This window comes from Hermetia illucens, chromosome 1 (genome assembly GCF_905115235.1).
Source record: "Hermetia illucens chromosome 1, iHerIll2.2.curated.20191125, whole genome shotgun sequence".
NCBI lineage: Eukaryota > Metazoa > Arthropoda > Insecta > Diptera > Stratiomyidae > Hermetia > Hermetia illucens.
The window spans coordinates 161,236,786-161,260,974 of record NC_051849.1 but is presented as its reverse complement, the minus strand read 5'-3'; the positions used below and the strand labels follow the sequence as shown (position 1 = coordinate 161,260,974).

General features: G+C 40.9%; 1 protein-coding gene across 2 annotated transcripts in view; it reads left to right on the top strand.

Annotated features, from left to right (window-relative positions):
* Window positions 1–83: 83 nt before the first annotated feature.
* Window positions 84–24,189, top strand: part of LOC119650414 (monocarboxylate transporter 13) — a 110,160-nt gene continuing 86,054 nt past the window's right edge. Inside the window, exon 1 of one of the 2 annotated variants that reach the window (XM_038053216.1) lies at window positions 84–615. The gene's annotated coding sequence lies outside the window, so the exon portion shown is untranslated. Of the gene's footprint in view, window positions 616–21,963; window positions 22,721–24,189 lie in introns of those variants that run through there. The other variant, XM_038053207.1, reaches the window with a different exon arrangement.

Here is a 24,189-nt window from a genome sequence, read left to right as displayed (position 1 = left end):
ACTTCCCCTCCATGTATATCCTATGCATTTTTCATTTCCTGTGAACTTCTGACATAAAGTCCTATTGGAGTGAAGGACTTTCGGTCGGAAATGACTTAAAATTTTATTGCGTGACTAAAAATAGCCTAAAATCTCGACGCATTTGATAATACGCGCTCATTGCGCACATACCTCCTTCCGGGTAAGTGCACCTGAATTCCCTTCTCCTGCACATGAAACTGTTTTCAGTCAGCTGTCACCGAGCCTAAACGAGGACTCATTGGATGCGGTCGCAAATTCTCGCATGGCGTGGACAAAATTCTTGTGTGTGCTGTCGTCGTTCGCGAGCGGAAATCCAACTCCTCCTTTGTGACTTCATCGACACATTCGCGAACGCCTTCAATTTCTGTTTATTATTTTTCGATAATTCCTAATTCAGTTGGCGTCCAGAAGTTTTCGCTTGGTCAGTGCGCGGGTCGTTCGTGGAGTTTTCATCGTGCAGCTGATTCCCGGGAAAAGTGCAATAAATATTAATATTTTCGCGATTACACTGTGCTGCGGAGTCACTGCGATTTTGTGATTTTCATAGTGAGGTGCAAATGGAAGTTTAGGCTGCCAAGGCGATCAGAAGCTCGTGTGAGTAGACAAAAATTTTCATTGATTTTGAACGGTTTTGAAGGGACTGCGGATGAACTATTTTTACCTCGCATCATGCCATTCGCAGCTAAATTTAGCGCGCCACACGTTGCCAGATGCCCAATGCAGGCGCGAGTACTCATCCGCTGGCGAGACAAAGGCACGTCGCCGAAAACATTGTTCAGGTCGTTAACTTTCCCTGCTTGCTGCAGAAAGTCATCAAATCATTCTATTCTGGGGACTTTGTCTTCCCAATCAAACTAAACCAGAAGAATCTATCAATGATGCATGATCTGAATGAATTTGTAAAAAAATCCCAGATTGATGCTGACCGCCCCAGTGTCTGGCCCATTGTTTGCCAAACGTGCTCCTCGTAAAAAAGCCACACGCTCGGATTCCTCTGTTTTTTCAGCGCCCCCAGAAATGTTTGTTTATGCACTCAATTATTTTTATATTGCGAAATGGATTTATCGCTTTTGGCACGCTTCGCGGATTCAAATAGAAATCGAAAATACTTTGGCAACGGCGATTAAGGGTAGTTCGGCTGAATATTTGCGGCTAAATTTACATTTCCTGGCATAGAAGGAAAATCAAAAGTGATTTGTGTGACTAATGGACTGAAGATGTGCGCCCCGTGTACATGCGATGTCGGGGATTTCGGTTACTAATTGCAATTTACATTTTCACTTTGTTTCAATTTGATTTCTTTGTATTCTTTCAACAAGCGCAAAGTGCCTTGGAAAATTCAATGCTCTCTAAGATGTATATATATAGGCATTACCCAGAATTTTCGGAAAAATCATTCTCGCTTTGTGTGTTACAAAAGATAGAAAAAGTCATTTCCTCTATTCATCACAGCAGTTTTCCCCTCGTCAACTAATAATAGGGAATTTTCTGTATAAAATAGTTCAGTAATAGAAGTACAATGGTCAAAAAAGTTAGTCAACAACTTAAAAAAAAATAAGAACGAGGGTAGAAATAGGGGGGAAAATACATAGTACGAAACATAACTGAATACACATGTACAAAAAAAAAAAAATGAATACCGAATTAGGTGCTCGAACTACATGAAAGATCAATGACGACATCACAATTTTTAAAGAAAATCTACGGCAGAGTGCTGGAAAAAAAGGCATCTTAGACGCACTCCTGTTCGGTACCACCGTCGGCGGAAGCCACACTTTCTAGATATACAAATTCATCGACGCCTTCGATGCTGGGCTCATCAATGCATATAGGGAGAGTGGGAAGACCCATCACACTGAGAACCACTGAGAAGGTTTTGTTGTCATTTATCTTCAGTCCAGCTTCACTTACCTCATTTAGTCAAGGTCCATGACCCGACGAGAGAGTAAACAAATGTTAGCGTAGTCCAGGTGTTTAAGGAAAATGTCATGGTCCATTGAACTGCTCCACGTCCTCTCGGCAAGGCAGCATGAAAAACTTCACCGAGAACAAGGAGAAATAATATCGGTAACAAAACACAACCCTGACGGACTCCGCTTCGAATCTCAAAATCATATGAGATTGTACTTTGGGTGCAGCACGTGACATTTTGAGCCATCAATTGTCACCCTGATAATAGCTATTAGTTTTTCCGAAATTTTCTCCTGCGTAGAGCACTCCAGATACACTCCCTGTTCACGCTGTTGAAAGCCTTCTGAAAATCGATGAAGAGCAAGTGAAGCACTGTTATAAAATGATCCATAGGATGTTGATGTTGTCAATACAGGAGGATCCGGAGCGGAAATCAACCTATTTTCTGCCGGTCAAGCTTTCCAAATATTGTTTGATGCGTTCCAGGATTAGTTTAGTTTAGTTTATTATCTATCGGGGTACCTAGATATAGATAGATTGTCACACTCAAAATGGGTGCCTTTTTTGGAATATTAACGATCATCTCTTTGGAAAAGGTCTCGGATTCCTAAGATTTCCGTACGAGTGAAAGTAGCAGATCTGCAGTAGTGCAAAGAAAACTTATTTCTAAACATCGAATGCAGACAAAGCGATCCTCTCCCAAATGACAGCGGTACCCAATTAGTCGAGGTGCTACGAACTTGGGTCTTAGTTCCGGTATTGTTCGTTGATTACCACTAGATAAGTTTTCACTTCTGCAGCATGGTAGGTAGGCAGGTAGGTATCAGTGGCCGCTCCGAGGAGCCCAATTAGCGCTGTGGTGCGCCGTTTTGTTGTACAAACTCCTGAGACCGTGACTGCTGTTATGAGAGCAGAGAGGCAGAGTCTAGCCGGCTCCGCTCTTCGGAGCCAGCCCGTAGCATTCACGAAAGAAAACAGCTCTCCCACCCTGCAGCCAGAAATGGTCCCCAAAAAATGGTTTGCCCAGTGTCCGCAGCCTGACTCTAGCTAGAGCTGGGCAATCGCAGAGAAAGTGCATGAGAATTTCCTTTCCTTCTCCGCAGCTTCGGCAATGTGAATTGTAGGGTATACCGAGCCTGGCGGCATGATCCCTTATGGGTCGGTGTCCCGTGCAAACCGCCGTAATCTTGAATGCATTTGCACGTGGCAAGCTGGCCAAATTCTACTTGACTTGGCACAGCTCGTAAGTCTTCGCCATCTAAGGCCCGTGACTGCCAGGTAGTGCGAGTAGACTCCGCCCCTGACAGCCGCCAACGAAACACCGACTGTATTCACCGAAGGACTGCCAAGAGCAGAACCTCGCCTGGCCAATCCGGCAGCCCGCTCATTCCCCTCTATGTTCCTATGCCCGGGAACCCCGGGGTGACCTTGAGCGTGCCGCCCAGACGGTTCACCGCGTATCTGCACTGCCACACCAACCTAGAAGATGTCGTCAATGAGTACAAAGCCTTGATGGCCGCTAGGCTGTCGGTCAGAATGGCTATGTTACGCTCGAGCCATCGACAGACTTCTAATATCGCCAGTATTTCCGCTTGGAATACACTGGCGAAACCTGGGAGACCATACGACTTGGTTACACTGTGCTTATTTTAGGAAACCCCGCACCGACTCCACAGGCCATCTTTGATCCATCGGTAAAGAATACTGACTCATAACCCTGCAACACACCGCCGGTCTTCCACTTTGCCCTGAATGGAAAGTCCGCAGCAAAGTTTCTCGTGAAGTTCAGCTTGCGTGTGGCATAGTCAAGATTTCCCGAGATACTTCGTCTTGGATGTTACGGTGGCCGTAGGACTTCGCTATCCAGCATCCGGACTCATGTAGTCTGATGACACTGCACGCTGCAACTTATTTAATGTGGAGGTCTAGGGGGAAAAGATGCAGGAGTGCATTGAGAGCATCTCCCCGGTAGGACTGCAGCTCCGGTAAATCTCAACAAGCAACGGCACAACCCTTTCCTGCTGCTTTTGAAGCATGAGTGGCATTATGCCATTTGGGCCTGGAAATTTACATGCGGAGAAGCTGTTTATAGCCCAGCCGATCTTATCCTCGTTAATTACCGATTTGATAGTCTCGCACAGCTGGGATGGGAGCAAACCCTCCAAACAAGGTTCTGATTTATAGTCCTCCTCGCTTGCGCGAAACTGCGTTTGAACCAGCAGCTCCAAGGTTTCACTAGAAGATTCCTTCCAGGAGCCTTCCGAATTTTTGAGAAAGGATGGGCTCTTATGTTTCTTGGACAGAATCTTGCTGAGCCTGGCGGATTCACTGGTGTTTTCGATGTTCTGACAAAAGTCCAACCAAGACCCTCCTGACGGTCGACTTGTACTTCTTCAGGCAGTCCTTGTATGGCTGCCAATATTTATGCTTGTAGTAGATGTTGAAGATTTCTCTGGTCAGCTTCCTGAGACTGGAAAGATCTTCATTCCACCACGGTGGCAGTGTCTTTTTGCTATACTTAGTACGGCACGAGACCTTAAAGGCGGTATTCATTTCCAGTCCTCCACCCTAAGAATCTCATTGTCGATTATTAGGGTGATATCAAGGACCTCCTCCCAACCGCCACAGTTCTCCGAGCAGAGGAAATGGAAGATTGGTGTACTGCACCTGTTACACATCGATAGGATTGAAGTGGTAAGAAAACCAAAGAACGACTCACCTCTCTCGTTGATTTCTGAGCTGCCCCAAAGCGTATGCCTTGCATTGGCGTCGCAGCCTATCAACAGCAAACTGCGTTAAAAACTCATCCGCAAACACCATAATAGCTTCCACCATGGATCTCCTGGATTTAAAACCGAACTTCCTTGAGGTTAAATCCCCATTAGTACATTCAGCTCCTTTACAATTTGGTTCCAAGCAAGCTCCAGTATGAACTCCATAATATTTTTCGGAGTTAAACGCCTGTCTGTGGCAGCCTTCGATCTTGTTCGGGCGCAATAAATCTGGGGCAATCAAATACAACATGATCCACATTCTTCGCGTCGGTACCGCATCCTGCGCAGCATGGTGACTCGTCTTTGGTAGCCACTTAAGAACTGTGTTAGCTCGTAGTTAAATTGCCCGCGGCTTTGTCCATCCATCCTCGAATCTTCGGAATGATGCGGTTTGTCCAACGACCAATGTGTGGCTCGCCCCATCTTTTTTTGCCAATCTGCAATAGATTCCTACTATGCCAGCTGCCGTCGCAATATGCTAGACTCTCCGTGATTCCTAGTTTTTTGCAGTTTAATTTATTTTCCAGAACAGTAGCTGCGTAGAGTGTCATGGAACAAAGTCTCCTTGAAGAAGACGTCGACTTTGTCTTGGCACGCCGCTGGACACCCTTGTGTGTGGGATTTTTACCCACTAAAACCAGCCCCCAGGACCCCATCGCAGTATGGACAATCAGCTGAGGTGTCCAATAAACCTATGCAAGTATTAACGGAAGGCACCTCTGCTCCGTTGTCTTCGGGTTTCATGCTGTAGCGGATTTTACTAAGGACAAATGTCTTGCCTTCTATCGGCTTAATGAGCAGAGCCCTCGCTGCCTCTTTCGCTAATCGCCGCGGTGAGTGACGCATTTTTGTGCTGCGCCCAAACGCAGTCAGCTCTTTCTCCTTCCCAGCAGTTTCGTCGATTTTTTTGTATAATTAGATTTATTCTCCATGAAAAATTCACCAGGGCACCGTGTGCAAGAAAGCGGACCGCAATAGCCAAGAACAGGTGTACCCTCAAGGACACTGCCCCTACCCCAGTTCCCTGAGGCCTGACACGTAGGTGATCCTGGAACTGGCAGACGGGGCAATACGGTCTACTGACACCGGTTCAATGCATAATACCCGACCAGGGTCCCGAAGGAGCTGTCTCGTGATACACGTCACAAAACCCTCCCTAAATTCATCCTAGAAGTATAAGTAATAATATAATACACAATTTTGGAGAATTTTAAAAAAAATCCAACTATTATTATTAATGTTATAGATAGTCAAAATTGTGTATTTCCCGTGAATTCATCGCGTTCTTATGATCATATTATATAAAGTGAACTCATATCTGCGGCGGTAATTGCAGCAATTATTCGGAAGCGTCTCAGAGAAAAGTAGAGTTGCGGTGCGGTACCCCTCATAACTCGGTACTGGATCATCTAAAAACAAAAATCAAAGTTCTTTCATTAGATGATTGCTTTCCCCAGGTAAGGTTGGGAGGTTTTTCGAAATTTTAATTTTTCACTTTTTGGGAGCACTTTCTGCTCCTCTCTACGACGAATCCTGCCTTCTTTAGTCTGTTTTTGTACTTCCGACTCCGCTCGGCTTATCGTCCTTTCGCGGCGCTTGGTCCACTATTAACTCTCATGCTTTATAATAATAATAATAATCATTGGCGCAACAATCCATGTTGGATCAGGGCCTCGAAGTGTGTTAGAGCACTTCATTCAATAAATCTCAATGATGGCAGAGATCCTTTGGTGAGATTTTTCAAATAGGTTGGGTCGAACTTTCATTGTTTTTCTGCGTAACATCTCGGATACATTGCTCCTGAAGAGAATTTTTGTTCAGACCTTCATAGATAGGCTCGATAGCATCCAAAACATCCTTGGGAAGAGCGCGTGTTTGATCAAATCCAATGCATTAGCAGCTGCAGGTTTTTGAAATTCAAACCATGAGTCCGCGCTGAGTCATGTATGAGGCGTGGTTGCGTAACCCGCTGCATCTTCCTTAGTTTTGCTCCGATTCATCTGAAATTTTCCCACAATATTCTTTAAAGTTTCATCATTCAAAAAATGCAAACAATTTAAAAACATTACCTCCCCCTTAACCGAAGCGTTTATAACGTTCTTTAATATTCTAAAGTTTGCCAAGATATTTCGTTTTTAATCGTCTGTTCGAACTGTGACGTAAGTTCTTGGTGTTATTTTATGCATTGAAGATTATATTGTCAGCCATTGCGATGCAACTCAATTCTTAAAGACACGTGGATGTTTTTTGGCCATCTAGACTAGATGTAATACTCGTTGCACCCCCTTTTTCACCTGATCCTCTTAGGAAAAAAACGACAGACTTTAATACTATTTTTAGGCTTACCAGAAATGAATTGATTAGTTGGTACTACAATCTGCTACGAATGAATTCGACCGAAAATCTCCAGTAACTTGTCCGGCAATTTTAAATGGAACAATTTATTAATCGTCAATTAAACAATGATAATTTATTGTCCTACTGAGTTGAATTTGTGTCATGAACCGTAAATATTTTTGGTAAGAGAAGAACAGCAGCAACCACTGATAAGACCAATTTCACATTTCATGACTATTAGGTCAAAAACTAAGATGGGATCCTTAAGTTTATTTACATTTACAGAGAACGTAGCCATAAGGTAACAGGTTATTGGTATTTGTTAATATCTGCCTTACAACAAATAGCCATGAGTAATAGTTGAGTTGCTTCTTCATATCTAAGATATTCCAATTAAATCTGAGTTTGTGTTTTTTCAATTCATAGTCTGAAAGATTCCCTTCAGGGGCCGAAATTCATCTGAATGGGAAAACAAAATTATTGCTTATCAACATAAAACTATTTGATTTGCTTGTTATTGTAAAATCATCTTTCTCCGCGATTATTGAAAGTTTTGGAATATCCATTTATGTCATAGTTTTTCTAATAAATCAGTCAACGAATAAATAATTTGTTTTGTTGCCAAGTCCTCATAGAAACATGTGAGTGAACAAAAACTATCACGTTCTAATGGATCTCATTCGTACCAATGGCAGTGTTTCATGTGAATGCGGATTTTTTTTCGGATGATTAAAAGTGTTGGATTTTAATTAATGTTTCAAACTAAAATTGAAAAGTTTAACATTTCTGGCCAAATTGATGTTTGCCTTTTTATATATCTGAGTGACTAACAGATCCACAAAAAATGCTAGAACTGACTGAATTTATCATCACTTTAATAAAGAGTTATCGCGGCAAAGCATTAGATATACAAATTTCTGTCGTTACTTTTGCTAAATCCTTAAATAAAATACAGAGTACGGCGAAATCATCCAAATGTTTTTGTTTAGCAACTAAAATTTAACAAAACAAACAAATAACAAGAATACACACATTAGATAACACCGATAATACCTAACGTATTTAGTCGTTGCGCAGCTTGAACGTGACTTGAAATTTTCATTGATAGGCCGCAACTATTCTGGTAGACAGTCAGAAATCCGACGAGCAGGGTGATTATTCCGCAGATCTAGCGGAGTTGGAAAAATAATCCCTCTTGTGAGGCTTTCCTTTTGTTGACGGGCACTGAATCCTGATACAACATCGATTTCACCTTGAGAAAGTGGTGCCTACAAATTCAACAATGTCATATCCGCAAAAACAAAAAGTGTGTCGCAGAAATTGACTTTTCACCATGATTGACTACAGACGTTGGTACAGTCTTTGTGGACAGAATTCGGTTGACTTCTTGTTTGTGCGCTTTCTCTACGGTGAACAACTTCTTGCCTATGAAGAGGATGCAGCCTCATTACTAACCTACGACATGACGGTTATTTTTTTGGCATGTCTGAAAGCTGTGGAAGTTATAGGGATTGAGGTTCAGTTGTTTTCGCCGAAAGTAATCTCACGGTATACTTTCCTTATGGAGATCCTCAAATTTCACATGACCTGCTTCTTGACCGTTCTGCAAATCTGAATCCCCATCATGAATGAATTCTTGAAACCTCCGGTATGGTATTCGTTACATATTTGGCCGAAAATAAGCGGATAATGGCGACACTATGCGACAGTTTTTTATTGTGGTGCAAAATTCAAGAGTTGTTTGTTCGCAACTCCTTTTGTTTTTGACGGAACGCTTCAAGGAGTGTTCTTATAATGGCAAATAACACTCCTTGTGCACTGTCTGACTTTCTAGCAAAAGTAAATGATGCACAACACCAAAAGTCATATGTGGTTTTTAGTCTCCACTCATTTGGAGCGCTGAAATTTTTGAACTAGAAGAACGTCAATAGGTATAACCGTTAATGAGACAGACAGACGGATAGACTGACAGACTGATAATGAACCGATTTTAAAAAGGTTTTACTTTACACTAAACCTTAAACAGGGGACGAAGACAAAATACTAATGAAATCGCGAAGACACGGTTGAAGAGCAGCATCCAGCATCGACGCGGTTACTACATTTTGATTTGAAAAGTGGAGGTAGTTGTCACCATTTACCCACATGTGGGGCACAGCGAATTAACCCTACCAAGTGCCATTGTTCTCGGTTCCCAGCAGTGCTGCTGATCAATCAGCTGAAACCCTACAGACCTCTTGGCAGTACAGAAATGTACGAACCTTACCGTTGGTACGGTCACGAAGACCATGCTCCCCATTACATCCCCCCAAGGGGTTCTCATGCCTTTAATTCCGTAAGGCACACTAGATAATACTTTCCACGTCCCGAGTTATTTCTTACGAATATTGAAGGCTTACCTGAGGAACCGCTTATTGCTCTATGAGACGCTAGAGGGTCCGAGGAAGATGGAGGTCACGTCGGGGGTAGCGCAGAGGTCCATCCTAGGGCCCGATCTCTATGAAATCGCTTCTCCGCTTGACGAAGTTCGTGATAAGTCTCCGTGCATGTCTGCGTTCTTTGAGAACGCAACATTACTCGGTATGCATCATTCTTCCGTCCCGTTGCTAGTTTACATTCATCGTCGAAACAGCCGTTCCGACTTTTTTTTGCGCCCGGGCCTAAATATGTTTGTGGCCGTATCAATAATAACGTTCCAGGACTACGGTTATTATGGCATCCATTTCCCCCTTGTAGGTGTTGTGGATAGCTTCAGTGTTAACTCTCACCTGATTGTCAGACGAGATTCTAGGCAGTGTTGTTATTCGAGCTCGGAGCTCTATGTCGAGATAGAGATCCCAGTCAATATTGGCCCCACTATAGGTTCAAACATTCATCAAGGATGAAAGGTGGCGACGTTTAATCAACATGTGGTCAATTTGGGTGAATGTAGTCCCGTCTGGAGAGACTCGTGTGTGTTTTTGGACCGCTTTCTGCGCAAATTGTGTACTTTCAACAACCATTTCGTGCGACACTGCTAATTGAATTATCCGCAGTCTGCTATCATTGGTATCCTCATGTAAACTATGGGTGCCAACATATCAAATAAATACGAGTTCCGTCCATTCTTCACTGTTAAAAACTCCAAGTATAATTTTGTTGTCATACCTGTGACAAGCTTCGAGGGTTCGTTCTACTGCCTCGTAGAAGGTATCCTTCTCCGACTCTGTAGGGGTGTGAACATTAATGAGGCTTATATTTCTAAATTTGCCTCGCAAGCTCAAAGCGCATAGCCTTTCTCCTGTTTCCAAAGCCGATAAGAGCATGTTTAATTTTTTTTGGCTAACTAAGAAACCTACTCCGAGCACATGGTTTACTAGATGGCCTCTATACATATAATATAATACTATATATTATATACTATATAATACTATATATGGTGTAGTAGTTCTTCTCTTGGAAACCGGTCCCTGTTCAGCCATCTCTTATAAAGCTGTTACATCAGTTTTATATTCGCAGAGGGTATCGCGTAGCTTCTGGGCAACATTCCGTCTCCACAGGGAGTGCATGTTCCATGTGTTCCATGTGTGTTGTTAATCCAGTCCAAGGGTCCCTTTGTGGCTTCGTAACTTGGGTTTTGTCAGCCTTACCAAATCCAAAACCTAGAAGACTAGTTGCCACAATTTGTCCCGTTTTTAGGCGCGGGAGACTCACCTTCTCCGTCTGTAGGTTTTCGCTAAAAAACAACTTGGTTTTATGCTTCATCGCAGGTGCCAATCCACGTTACGCCCTGGGACCTATAATACCCTTTACCTTGTTCCGCCACGGAGAACACTGCTGGTGGCGGGGTGGAGTTAACCTCGCTGCGCCACAACCTGCCTGAGATGTGCTCCTACGCATTTCCTAATTTTCGCTCGCCAGCATATATCGGACGAAATCGCATGTATTGTCGAATGCCCAGATCAAAATTCAAGTTGTACATTCGACAATAAATAATAATTCTTAACTTCAAACACTTTACTGACATTGGGCAGCACGCTGATTGGGCGGTCACATTTTGGACTGAATGAGTCCTTCCCCTTTTTTAGGATAGGGAAAATAAGGACTTTTTTTCCATTGTCCTAGGAATATGAGCTGTTCAACAGATGGTTGAATAGGATGTAATAGTTACGAATAGCAACGTCTGTTAGATGCTTCAACACAATATTCGATATTCCATACACGTCGGATGACCTTTTGTTATTTACCTGTCGCAATATGGAGTGAAGCTGTTCATATCAAATTCAAGCAGTTGATCATCCAATACAAGGTCAGCCTTCATCGCAGCACTGAAATGGAGGACCAGGGTGCCGCTCAGGCTGACTATTGTGTACTTTGATCTTCGGCAAAGATACTTGTGGCTTTTTCCTAAACAACATATTCATATAGCTCACTTCATTGAAATAATACTTGCGAATAATTTTTCGCACAACTTTAAGCAACGATTTGAGTCTTGCCAATGTAGGATGTTGGTAATCCTCGAATCTCTGATAGATAGTATTGACGTACGTGAGAAGAAGTCTTCTAATTTTTTTCAACCGTTTTATGCACTGGCATCGCCTTCCATATTGTTTCGAGGTTTGAGCTTGGGGACGATTTGCTCAATGGTGCCCAGCGTCAATATCTCTAACTGGAGAAGGCAGTGTATTACCTTCTAGACTGTGATGTGATATATGCCTAACCTTTAGATCACAAGCAATAATATAGTAAAAATAGGGACTAACGGTTTCGTCCAGGGCAGAGGTAACTCATCAGACGCTGCCTCACCTCTGCCCTAGGAACAGCGTGACAGTAAGTGGCAACATATAGAAAACGCTCCTTTATATATTCGAAAAAACACGCCAAGGGTGCGAATTATATTCGAGTGAAACCGCCAATAGTTTGAGTCTAAGCTCCTCATCATCATGGATTCAATAGTGCCTTTTGTTACTGGTTACGACTTCTCGCATTCCCTTGGAAAACGACGACCGCAAATGCGAGTCCTGGAACTAGCAGTGCAGGAAAAGTATTCATTTTTGATGTCGACGTCCTCGACCCGCACTTAACGCAAAGCAAAGTCATTTGACAGTTAACTACTCAGTGACCGTAGCGTTGACAGCGTCGACGTTAGGACACCTCACTCTTTTGCAACCGCCCAAGGCGTCCTGATGCCGCTCAGGTTGTTGTCTTTACTATCTGGGCTAATTTCCATCAGGAATTGGAAGTTGAAAGAATGGAGATTGGCCTGTAGCTATCAGAATGGAGATGATTTCTTGATTTTCTTCTTTTGATTGAACTCACTTATAGCTCGCGAGAAGGTAGGCAGGCAATGTACTTACGGCTGGATGCATTCGGAGGCATGACATATGAGGCAGCATCATTTTAGAATGAATTGACCTACGTATAAATATAGTTTTCATCTGGATTTCTAAACAGGGACTTATAACGCAATTATACACCCAAAGTTCTTTTTCGAATAGGAAAATAACGAAAGCTAAAATACAGTCTCCAATCTGTTTTCCTTTAATATCTCGTACAATAGCAACGACAACAACAGCATGAAAACTGTAATCCTGGAGAATAGAATGGAGAATTAAAAATATTCTACGACTACAGTATAGATGTTTCGCAACTGAGAAATGTATTTGAGGTACTAGTCACGGTGACTCCAATCTGCGTCCACTAGAACCTGAAGAGTTATTGAGAATTAAGTACAAGGCACTCAGCAAAAACAATAGAAAAGGCTGCAGACTAGTTGGATGTCCATTTTTTCACCAATTTCCTTCAGCCTAAGAAAATTCTCAATTGAACTGACAATTCAGTGGTCATTTACTGTGTGAACTTCAGAAAACTAATACTTTTTCATACTCTTACTTGCTTACATCTGAGTGGCCCCTCAGTTTAAAATAATAAAAGTAGCAATAATAGACTTGCCCATATTTGCCAGTGTAATAAAATTGCTTAGGAATTTCAATATATTTCAACTTGGTAGTGAAAAACTGGTTGACAACTTGAAAATTCCTTTATTTGTCGTAAAAAAATAAGACTCCATGTTCCCCATGTAAAAAAACGGAAATCACAGAACGTATCTGAATAAACATTTTCATTAAAAATACAGGGCCTAGAAACGCATGCAGATTAGATAGTTGCCATCGCTGATATATTGGAGCAACGTTCAAACTCTACTCCGATAAACTTTAAAACATGTCTACAAAATCAGCTCACTACGGGTGCTGGCGGCAGCTGGTGGGGCTTCACGTAATCATTGTGCACACATCAATAACATCCAATAAGTCGTCATCGTGATCGATGCTCCATCAATTACAGCCTCGAGTTGGGGGCTGGTATGATAGTGGCCCCAATAAAAAACACTCAAATCATTCGGAGTAGATCGGCCGTTAATTGAGGTTGTCGCTATGACGCATTTAGCATAAATGAGTATGAGATAGTAATAGTATCGATACTGTGGCATTATTTTTGAATTTTTCAATTGTTTCTGTCTTTTGTGCTACTTTATCAAAAAAAAAAATTCTATGAACTAGGAAACCACAGAAATAACGATCGAATGCTCAAAAAATCGAAGAGACTAATAAGAAGAAGAAAAAAAGCGCTATGTAACAGGTATGCTCAATAAATGAATGCGGTTTAAAGGAGGGAGAACCTAATGATGCTGCATTCGATATAACCGGAATAACCCGTAGTTAAAATAAGAAGCCCTTCTACCCATCATCAAAAGCGATAAATTGTTAAGAGAATGGCAAAAAACAATAGGAATGCTCAAAATTGGTTCTGTGAACCTATAGGTTGAACCTTATCTTACCATCAAAAATTCGCTGTGGTTTACTCTGGATTTAATCGGTATAGAGTTTCAAAGTAAGTCTTACTGGCTATCTTGAGTTGGACTAAAATAACTTTCAAACGTGCAGTGCTGTCCGACTATATAAGTCCGGATCTTGGACCGCAAAATTCTGCGGCCATAGTAACATCCTAGACAAAGTACCTCGGGATCTCTGAGCATTCCCAACGGACTACGCCACACGCAAGCGGAACTTCACGAGAAACTTTGCCGTGGACTTGCCAACCAGGCAGACTGGAAGACCGGCGACGTGGTCCACGGCTATAACAAACTAACCTTAATCAATGGATAAAAGATGATGTATTGATTTGGTGCGGGAGTTTTTCTCGAATACACACAGCGTAGCTGAATCGTTCGGTCTCCCAGGATTCGTCAGTATATTCCAAGCGGAAGTGCTGCTGATACTGGAAGCCTGTTGATTGCTGGGGCATGATCTGAACCCCAAACCTAACATAGCCATTTTGACCGACAGCCAAGCGTCCCTTAAGGCGACAGTGGCGACATTCATCAGACTGGTGGAACAGTACAACTATGCGCTGAACAATATGGGTGGCACGCTCAAAGTCATCCTTCTCTGGGTTCTCGGTCATAAACATATAAGACTGGCCAAACGGGGCTATGCTCTTGGAAGTCTCTTGGTGGACATACTCTGTGTTCGGCTGGCGACTATTAAGGGTGGAATCTACTAACACTACTTAGCAGCGTGGACTTCAGATATTGGGGGCTCGGCACCTGCATCAAGTCAAGGAGCATTTGGTCCGTCTACAATAAAATCGGATCGCAACAGCTCTTGTGTCAGACGCGTGCAAAGGCATACAACATTACTATGGTCTGCACGGGACGCTATCTTAAAGGGACCATGTCGCCAGACTCAGCATACCGCACAATTCACATACCGAAGCTACGAAGGACCAGTAGAAATCCTCAGGCAGTTCTTTTGTGATTGGTCATCTTTTAGTTAAAGCCAGCCTACGGACACTAGGTAAATTATGTTTTGAGGATCTTAGGGAAATCTCTAGTTGCAGGATAGAAGAGCTGCTTTCCTTCATGAATACTACAGGCTGGCTCTAAAGATTTGACCTGGCTGGAGTCTGCTCCCCTGCTCTTACCATAGTAGCCATGGTCTTAGGAGTTTGTAACATCAAAACGGCCTACCACAGTGTTAATTGGGCCTACCTACCTACCTGGCTTTCACTAAATAATGATTCCTACCGAAGCGAGCACTTCCGAATCAACAAGCGTCTAATATAGTAATAACCAGCAGACCTTTTTGAGATGGTGCCTTCCCTTTTATAAATATTCCTAACCGAATAAATTTGAAATAAACGAAAAAGAAAATACGTCTGAGCTAGGAAAACGGGAGGTGGAAATAATCAAACTAAAAAAAATGTTACTTTCGCAAGACTGTTCCAGTAACCTCGAATAGAGAAATCCTTTCAGTCTATAGCCGCAAAATACTACATTTGCAGAGTTTTCTGGAAGGCCAACATTAGCGATCTTTTATGGTATGCCATAAGCGTAGGATAAAATTTGCTCCACTGTATACTAAGCCTCATCACGCCACTTCATCCAGGTTGTTCTAATGCGTGAAGCAATGTGATATGTGATAAGTGAGGGTAACACAAATAATGGTCGTAAGAGCAGTAAGAACCAGCCTTATAAGCTGTAAACCAATCTCAGGAAGGAACATAGCAGCTGGATTGTGTGCCAAAATTCGGAAAAGAACATACAATATTATGTCTCAACTGAATGTTGAGTTGACAGCATTAATAGGTGGCATTCCCAGAACGGCTATGCGCGACATCAACGTAAAAATTACCAAATTTGATACTAAAAATGTCACCGGACCGTTCGAACTGGGCACGGTGAATGACAAAGGAAAACGCATAATTGAAAAGATTGAGAAATTTCAATGTTTTTAATACTCTTCTTGCAGCTATGAGAACAAAGACGGCACTACTTAGGTTTGGTTGCTAGGGTCGGATACGCCCGTCACTGATTTAAATAACTGTATCTCCCAAAAGTGTCTGGATTCCGCAGAACTCATGAGTGTATCGTTTTAAAGGATGCTAATTCTATTTGAACAGGAGTATCCTATTTCCCCTAGAGGGAATTGAAGTTACTATATAAAATGTACTTGAATTTTAACTAGAGACCGGTTGCGTGCTTTAGTTCATATCCTAATTGCTTAGTTATAGGATTGTATCCGATGTAGATCGAGACTTCTAATATCTGTCTATTCTCGGTAGTTTTAACTAGTGTCGCGGCAGCGTAATAAGTCGCCTGGTTATCATAGTCTTTTCTGGCTAGATGAGATGCTCGGGTGCTGTTACACTTTTTGGGGCACACATTTTGAGCCTTATGTTTCACCCACTATCAGAAATAAGATCAGTTTCGAAAAGTGCTAACCGAGCCCTTTCATTTGATACCCCACACGACCATATTCGGTGGAAAAAATGCACAGCCCCCTTTCGTATGTATGGGAAGCTTCCCTGCAAACTCAAGGCAAAGTGGGCTCACCCGCTGCGTATAAAGGAAGACATAGACCACATCTTCCCACCAAATTTCGTGACAATCCGATCAGCCGTTTCCGAGTAAATCGGGAGTGACAGACAGACACACACAATTTTCACTGGAAAATGCGTTAGAATATTCTACAAGGATCTAAAGCAAAAATTAGAGTTCATTTTTTTTTCAAAAATAAAACATAAATGGATGAACGCAATGCAAGGGAGAGTTTGAATCGCTTTTTCATATTTTCGTGTACATTTTGGGATCATCTAGATAGTTTTTTTAAATAAACAAGTCGGAATGCCGAAAGCTGGCGCTTCGGGTATAAGGGTTTTGTGTTCATCTTATGACTAAAAATTCAAAATGTTCCTTCATATTTTTTTCAAACTACAAGAAATACATATTACAGACATAGATATTATGCTCACCCAAAACAAGCAAACATTGCCTATTACCGAATACTTTATTTTATATGGATTTATATAAATTGATCGTACACATATTTTCGATTTATTTATTTTTAATTAGGCACTACCCCAAAGTTTCATTTGCATACATATGTCTATTTCGAGTAATTGATATTGATATATAAATGATTAAAGAACTAAAACGAAATGCTTCCCTGCGGCCTCTCATTCACGTTAGGCCACTTTGTTGTGGTATTGACGAATTGATATGTTATGATGACGTCATACGACATACGCCATACACCAAATTCGCACAAAGTGTAAAAGTTTCACCTCCTATAACTTTGTTAATAACATCGGATTTCCTTCAAACTTCCGAAAGTTATGCCTTATCTTATCCCTTATATGTTATTTGAGTAGATATTGGAACGGGAATGTATTTTGAAGCCTTGATTTCGCTTAGATACACCACTGTGATTTTTTTCCAGATTTTTCGGTTGGATAGGTTCTGAGAACGTGGCCTGTTACAATTTTTTGGGAGTGAACTTTTGAACCCTCACTCCCCTATGTTTCACTCGATATCAAATATAGGACCAGTTTCGTATTAATTAAGCCCTTTCATTTGATACCCCGCATGGGTACGTTCTGCAAAAAAAAAAGATTTGCACTCTCCATTCACATGTATGGACTTAACTTAAACTTAACACAAAATGGCGCTACTTGTTGTATGTAACGGGAATAACCGACCACACGCTCTCACCAATTTTCGTGATAATTGGTCCAGCCGTTTCTGAATAAATCGGGTGTGACAGACAGGCAGACGAAGACATATACATCGACTCGATTTTAATAAGGTTTTTTTTTTCAGATTTGCAATACCCAACTAAAGGTTGGGTACTGGGTATTCACTTCAAAGTTGTACTTTTTGGCCCTTCAGTCCCTTACTTTGCTACAGATGTCAAATCTCAGTCTCGTAAAGTACTAATCGAAACTTTTCATTTGATATCCCACAGGACTATAATCGGAGAAAATAAATTTTGCACCCCTTGTTTTTTGTCCACACAAAATAATCCCTTGGACTGCTTGCATGGGATTTCATAGTAGGTACATACTTTCACCAAACTTCATCGCAAGAAGCGAGAGACAGATAGGCGGACATATAGTAAGCCGATTCTAACAATGTTTTGTTTTACACCAGAACTCTAATAATGGAGTATAAAGAAACAGTCGGAAAAGTATGAAATTCAAAAAGTAGCTTGGTTTAATATTGGATAAACTAAACCGAGTTTTGGTTTCAATAATGGCGGTAATAGTCCAAGATGTTTTTTTCAAAACTTGCGTTTAATTTATCCGAATTATTCCCACGGCAAAAAAGTTACTGCCATAGCTTCTCATCGTTATATTTGTAACCCGTCATGAGGAGTATATTCGCGATCGACGTAAAATTTACTGCAGAGTAGGCTAATAAAATAATGTTTTGCACCTAGATTGGTCGGTCGTCCCACTCTGTGTCGAATAAAAAATTCGTATTAGGCGTATACTGGTATTTCTAGAACTAGCTATTCTCTACCCTAATGAGTTTTAGTCTGAACTGCCTATGGACCGGCTTATCCTTTAAATACCTAAATGTAGACCTCAATTGCTATTTACGAGTAATTTAATTGCATACCTATCAACCCAAAAACCTGTTGATTTTTCCTAGACGGCCGTTAATCCTTTTAAAGTCTCATTATCTGCAAGATGCATGAGGATATATCTTGTGGATGATGAGACTTTCTAATGCATCTAATTCAGGGAAGTCATTAACCTCCTTAAGTTATTTGTATGCTTTCCCACGATGATGTGCGTGGCTACTAATGATTTGAGAGCGTTATATACACAATATTTCTATGATACATGAAAATGCGTTTGCTAAGCATTTGAGGTGCTGTATAGGCCCCCTGTGCGCAGAACGCAGATAAACCATTAACACAGAACAATCTCAGCTTAATCTTGGTGTTGAGATAGCTTCCAGATTTCAGACAAAATAGCGAAATCGGATCTAGCGCATCGAGCGATAGTTCGGTGCCACCGCCGGCAGAAACCACGCTTCCTAGATACAGATCAACGCTATCGATGCTCTATTTATTTCCTAGTTTTAGTTGTGCTCGCAGAAAACAACTTTCTCCACTATATTGTAGATCTCTTTTGTTGCATAATGTTCCTTAACGTGGACCCGGAATCAAGCAGTCGAAATCCTTTCTGAAATCGACCCTCCCAAGATAGCGCTTTTCAGAGTACAAAGTTACAGCCCAGCAAGATGGAGAGGAACATTCTCCAGAGTCGCTTTTCAGAGTACAAAGTTACAGCCCAGCAAAATGGAGAGGAACATTCTCCAGAGTCGCACTATCTCACCTCGCTTAGGCTCAGAATATATCCTGACTTGACTCAGGTACTCATTCACAGCTGAGTCGACTGGTATCCGCCATCCAGTCACGATAACGGCCCCTTTGCCACAAGTGAGATTTGAACCGCGACCTTCCGCTACAAGAGCCCAGCCCTCTAACCACTTGAGCCAGCCGGATGCACCGGAAAAAGGACCAGTCAAAATGGCTAGAGAACCAAGTGCAGGCTCAGAATGTCTAGCTTATATCGTGGGAATTCTCACTGGATTTGGAGAAAGCGATCATTGTGGAGACTCTCGATACCGTTGTGAAGACACGTCATTAACCGTTTACGATAGCCAAAAGTCATAGGCGTTAGTCCTTAATTCATTCCCTATGCTTTATGGACGTTCCGATAGCGGTAAAGTGGCAGCAGGGAATCCTTTGAGTGCATTCTTAAACTCCAACTGACAAAGTAAGAAAAGTGCATCGGACGGAAAGACTCTAAGGAAGGTGTTGGTATGTGTGAATTTATCTGGAACTAAAAAATGATCCTTAAAACTCTCAGGTGTAATAACCATCTCAATACATTGCCCGAGAATTACACCTCAATGGATGGGCTTGGATGAGTTCAGATATTTTCTTGAATGAGAGGTGACACCGGAACCAGGAGCTGAGAAGACAAAATTGTCCTGTTTCGCTTACCCATATGTTCAAAATCTCGAAAATATTAACTTGAAGTCCCAACTGAAAACTTATGTACTATTAAAGGTAGTTTTCAGTGAAATAACTCCATGTGCAATAGATTTCTTTCTCAATACCAGTTGTAATTAAACTTGGCGTTATTATGAAATAGTCTTTAACGTTCTCTTTCCTCCCAGGGATAGGATTAAGAATTAAAAATTTACCATGATGATATAAAAGAAATACTTTGAAAAGCCTTCACTTTTCAAGGGGGTTCCACTACTTTACATCAGGGTTCCAATACCGATGGTATCTTAGATGCATCTTGCATGATATATGACTATTTTCGAATAAAGCTCAAATAAGCTAAAAATAAACAAGTCGACAACCGGAAGCTCGGCTCTTCAGATGTGGATGTTTTTATTGATCTTTTGTGTAAGGATATTTGGGTACACGATGGTGCCATTTATGTACAATTTCTAGACTATATACGTTGAATATGCTGATATTTTATCTCTTAGGGAGCAGTAATATGACGCAAAAGTAACAAATTTTACCTAATATAACTTTGTAACTGTAACTTTATTGTGTGCTTCGTATTAAAGCCTATGATACTACAAAATTACGGACCCAGGATGAACTTAAGGTTCGCAGTAAATTTACAAAATCGAATAATCTGCTATTATTGACTTTATTTGAATAGGTGTCGGATGTATTTTGATGCCTAGTTTATATATAGATGCACCACTATGATTTTTTCAGATTTTTCGGTTGGATAGGTTCTGAGAACGAGACCATTCCGAGTCCTCATTCCCCAGCATCTCACCCAATATCAGAAATAAGACCAAGGCCAGAAGACTACTCCAAAATGCCTATATTCTGTGAAAAAATTCACAACTCCCTTTTGCATATATGGGGAGTCCTCTTAAACGCAGCATAAAATGTCGCCACTCGTTGTCTGAAAGCGGTTCATAAACCACAAATTGTCACCAAATTTCGTGACGATAGCCGTTTCCGAGTAAATATTCTATGGCAGACGGTCAGACAGACGTTAAATCGATTTTAATTTGTTTCACGCCAAATCTGAAAAAATATCAATGCCTTCCTAAGATCATTAAGAAAGTTGGTAAATGAACGGAAGATGTTTTCATCCTCTCTGAGTTGACAGTCTACACTTTTGCATTATACTTAATAACAAAATAATTATTATAAATGGATACAATTTTTTCTCATAAGTGGTTTATAACCTTCTACTTGCTGCGATCCCTTCAAAGTGCGTTATAACCGGTTTACGCTGTGTTGGTTGACGAAGGAAGTGGCGAACCCAACCCATACAAGTCGATCCCAGTACTAAACAGGGCAAGAATTGGAGAAAAGATAATTGAAAAAACATTTTTTAGCCATTATTCATCATTCCTACCAGGATAAATTGGGAAAATAAATCGGAACTATTATATGTTCATAATAAATTGAGATTTTCGTAAAATGCGTAGTTCAGAGAACGATAGTAGTATGATGACTTAGTCCGTGTTGCTTCTATTCCACGGTGTTATACGATTTCATAAGTCCAGCCTTGGCTTATAGACGATAGATCCCTTTCTCAGTTGGTACATTGGACTCTATGGTAATAGACTTCCATAGTACTCATGCAAACTTGGATAGCTTCTCTGATTGTCAGTTTTTTTTTATGGTAAACCTGTTCCCCTTCTCGTAATTACCTGTCATGTCTTATCTACTTCCATAAATTTTCGATGTGTAGTCGAAAATCTGCCAACCTATTTAATCTGGTAGGAGGTCATTACAAACCGAGGCTAGTCTCCATACCTTAATAAAATTGTTATGAATGTCTCGTTAGTTATTTTTTCTGGTGAATCCTACGAACTGCAGGTAACAACGAAATAATCTGATTCATAATGCGTCAGGATCTCGTACACAATTACTACTTTCATGGATCGTCGGCTTTAGTCCGATACATGTCAGTGTATGCCCACCCCTATTTCCAGATCTCGTCAAGTTACTAACACGTTTAGATGGAGTCAGTCTGCTTTACTGCGATACAAAGAAAACAGAAACTTATTAACCATTGAAAATTTGTCAGATATTTTTCTGAGAACAGTTCGACTTTGGGGAAACGCTGGATCGGTTCGTCTTTGAAGATCGTCCGCATTAACAAACAATAGTACATATTGCAATCTCGGTTCGTTCGTTGCTAACAAAAGATACGAGTCAGTGAGTGATATGTGTTCGCGGGTGCCTATAAAGTTGACTTGCTTGTAACTCAGCAAGCGTAGCTAGTAGATAACAAAAAGTAAGATTGTCCGTCAAGCAGTAGATACTAGTGCCTGCGCTAGTGCGCTAGCTCCTCCATAAGCAGTATTGGACGCCGTCTGTTATGCAGACACACTTTATTTGGTACATATCTATAAAAACTTGTAAGCTTGGTATCTTGACTGTGAAATCAATGCGCCACGTTTTCAAAACCAGATTATACCGATGCTCGTAGTAACAAGGTTTGCGCAAAATGTTGTGAAAGAAAAAATCGCGAGTGGATTCGTTCTGGTGTTTTTTGGGGCTTTTTTCATTTAACATATATTTTTTTGCGGGCCGTAAAGGAAAGTGCCTGAAGTCATTGTTCTAAGAATTTCATTTCCAGTTTTTCAAGTATCTGTGCAGAGGAGCTTTCGAAAGTCGAAGTGAAGTGTTTTACTATGTTCTAAGTGGTTTTATTTCGGAGTGTTCTGAAGCTTGAAGTGGTCCTAGAGTTAGCATACGGATTATAGTTTATACTTGCAGTGCTAGTTTTTTAGTGCCTTTTGTGTCGCGGAAACCATATACATCTATACGCCCATCGCAAGAAGTGTAAGCACACAATTTATGAATTGTTACGTTTCGCATTCAAATTTGACTTTTTCATTGCTACTGAAAAAACATCCAAACTTAATTCAAAGCCAACTTTCGCTGCATTATTTAGTCCAAACTACGTGAGATGATTTCTAACTGAACTGAAAGCGAACGAATAATCAAATTTAGATTATCCAAATAGCAACCGTCCAAAGTTTGCAACATTTGATCTTGACGAGTTTTCTAGAGAAAATGAAGTTTTGTTTATCAACTTTCGGACCAGAAAGGCACCAAAAATGTGGAGGCTACCACCATTGTTGACATTCAGAGTTGTTTGTTAGCCTTTGCCCATGTTGATTTCAAATCAAAAAGTTTTCATTTTAGTTGCAAATTATGTATGTTCCTTAGCAGCTAGTTTCGGAGTATTAAACGAGGAATTCGCGGTCAGTTTCTAAATTTATTTAGTTATCAGTATGCCCGTATTGAATTTAAACAAGTCGGGAAACCGGAAGCTGGACGCTTCAGGTATAAAAGGTTTTGTGTATTTCTTTTCTAAAGAAATTTGAGTGTGAATTGTCCTATTAGTACGTAACACGGAATATACGCATATATTATGTGAGAATATTCACTTTTGGGTGATATATATAATCCAGAATTTTCAAAGAAGTGATAGCTTTGACCCATTATAACTTTGTTAGATAAATGTCAAGATTAAGGATGAACTTAAGAGGCGTTCTGCAGCCAAATACTGAAAATTATAGTAACATACTATTATTAACTTTATTTGAAGGGATATCGGTATGGAAGATACTTCGGAGCATAGCCACCATATAAATATGATATACACCCTCCTTTTGCATGAATGCCCCCCCCCCCCTTAAATTCGACGTAAAAGGATTTAACTCACTGTATGGATGAGCGTTCATAGTTCCACCTTTCCGCTAAATTTTTTTACACAAAACCTTAAAAAGGGTCTGCATATATAAAACTTGTTCCCAAGAAGGAACAGCTGGTTCCTGAAATTCAGTACCTTCAACGGAAATAAAAATTATTTAGCTTGAAATCCATACTTTTTCCATTTTATTTAACATCAGCTTAAGGAGCTCTTGATGCCGCGAATAGGTTTTATTGCCACATATTTTCAAAATGAGTATTACACAACAATGGATTCGAGGATTTGTAATAAATTTATTGAGCTTAAGCAAATTCCTGCCGCCGTTCACCCACTAGATTGGCATTGAAAGTTGCATAATCTCACGTATATTTCAAATGAATTGTACGAGTATACACTCTGTCCCGCTAAATTAAGTACGACTACTTATCTGCGCCATTAAAAAGTACAGAATAATACTAACTCGTATTTAAAATATCAGCTGATGGCTTATCGCTAAAATTGTGCTTTGATTGTAAAACAAATGCCGTTGCCGGATATTTATTAGTTGTTGAAGTTTCAAGCGATATTTGCAGCACTGCGAATATGGTTGGAT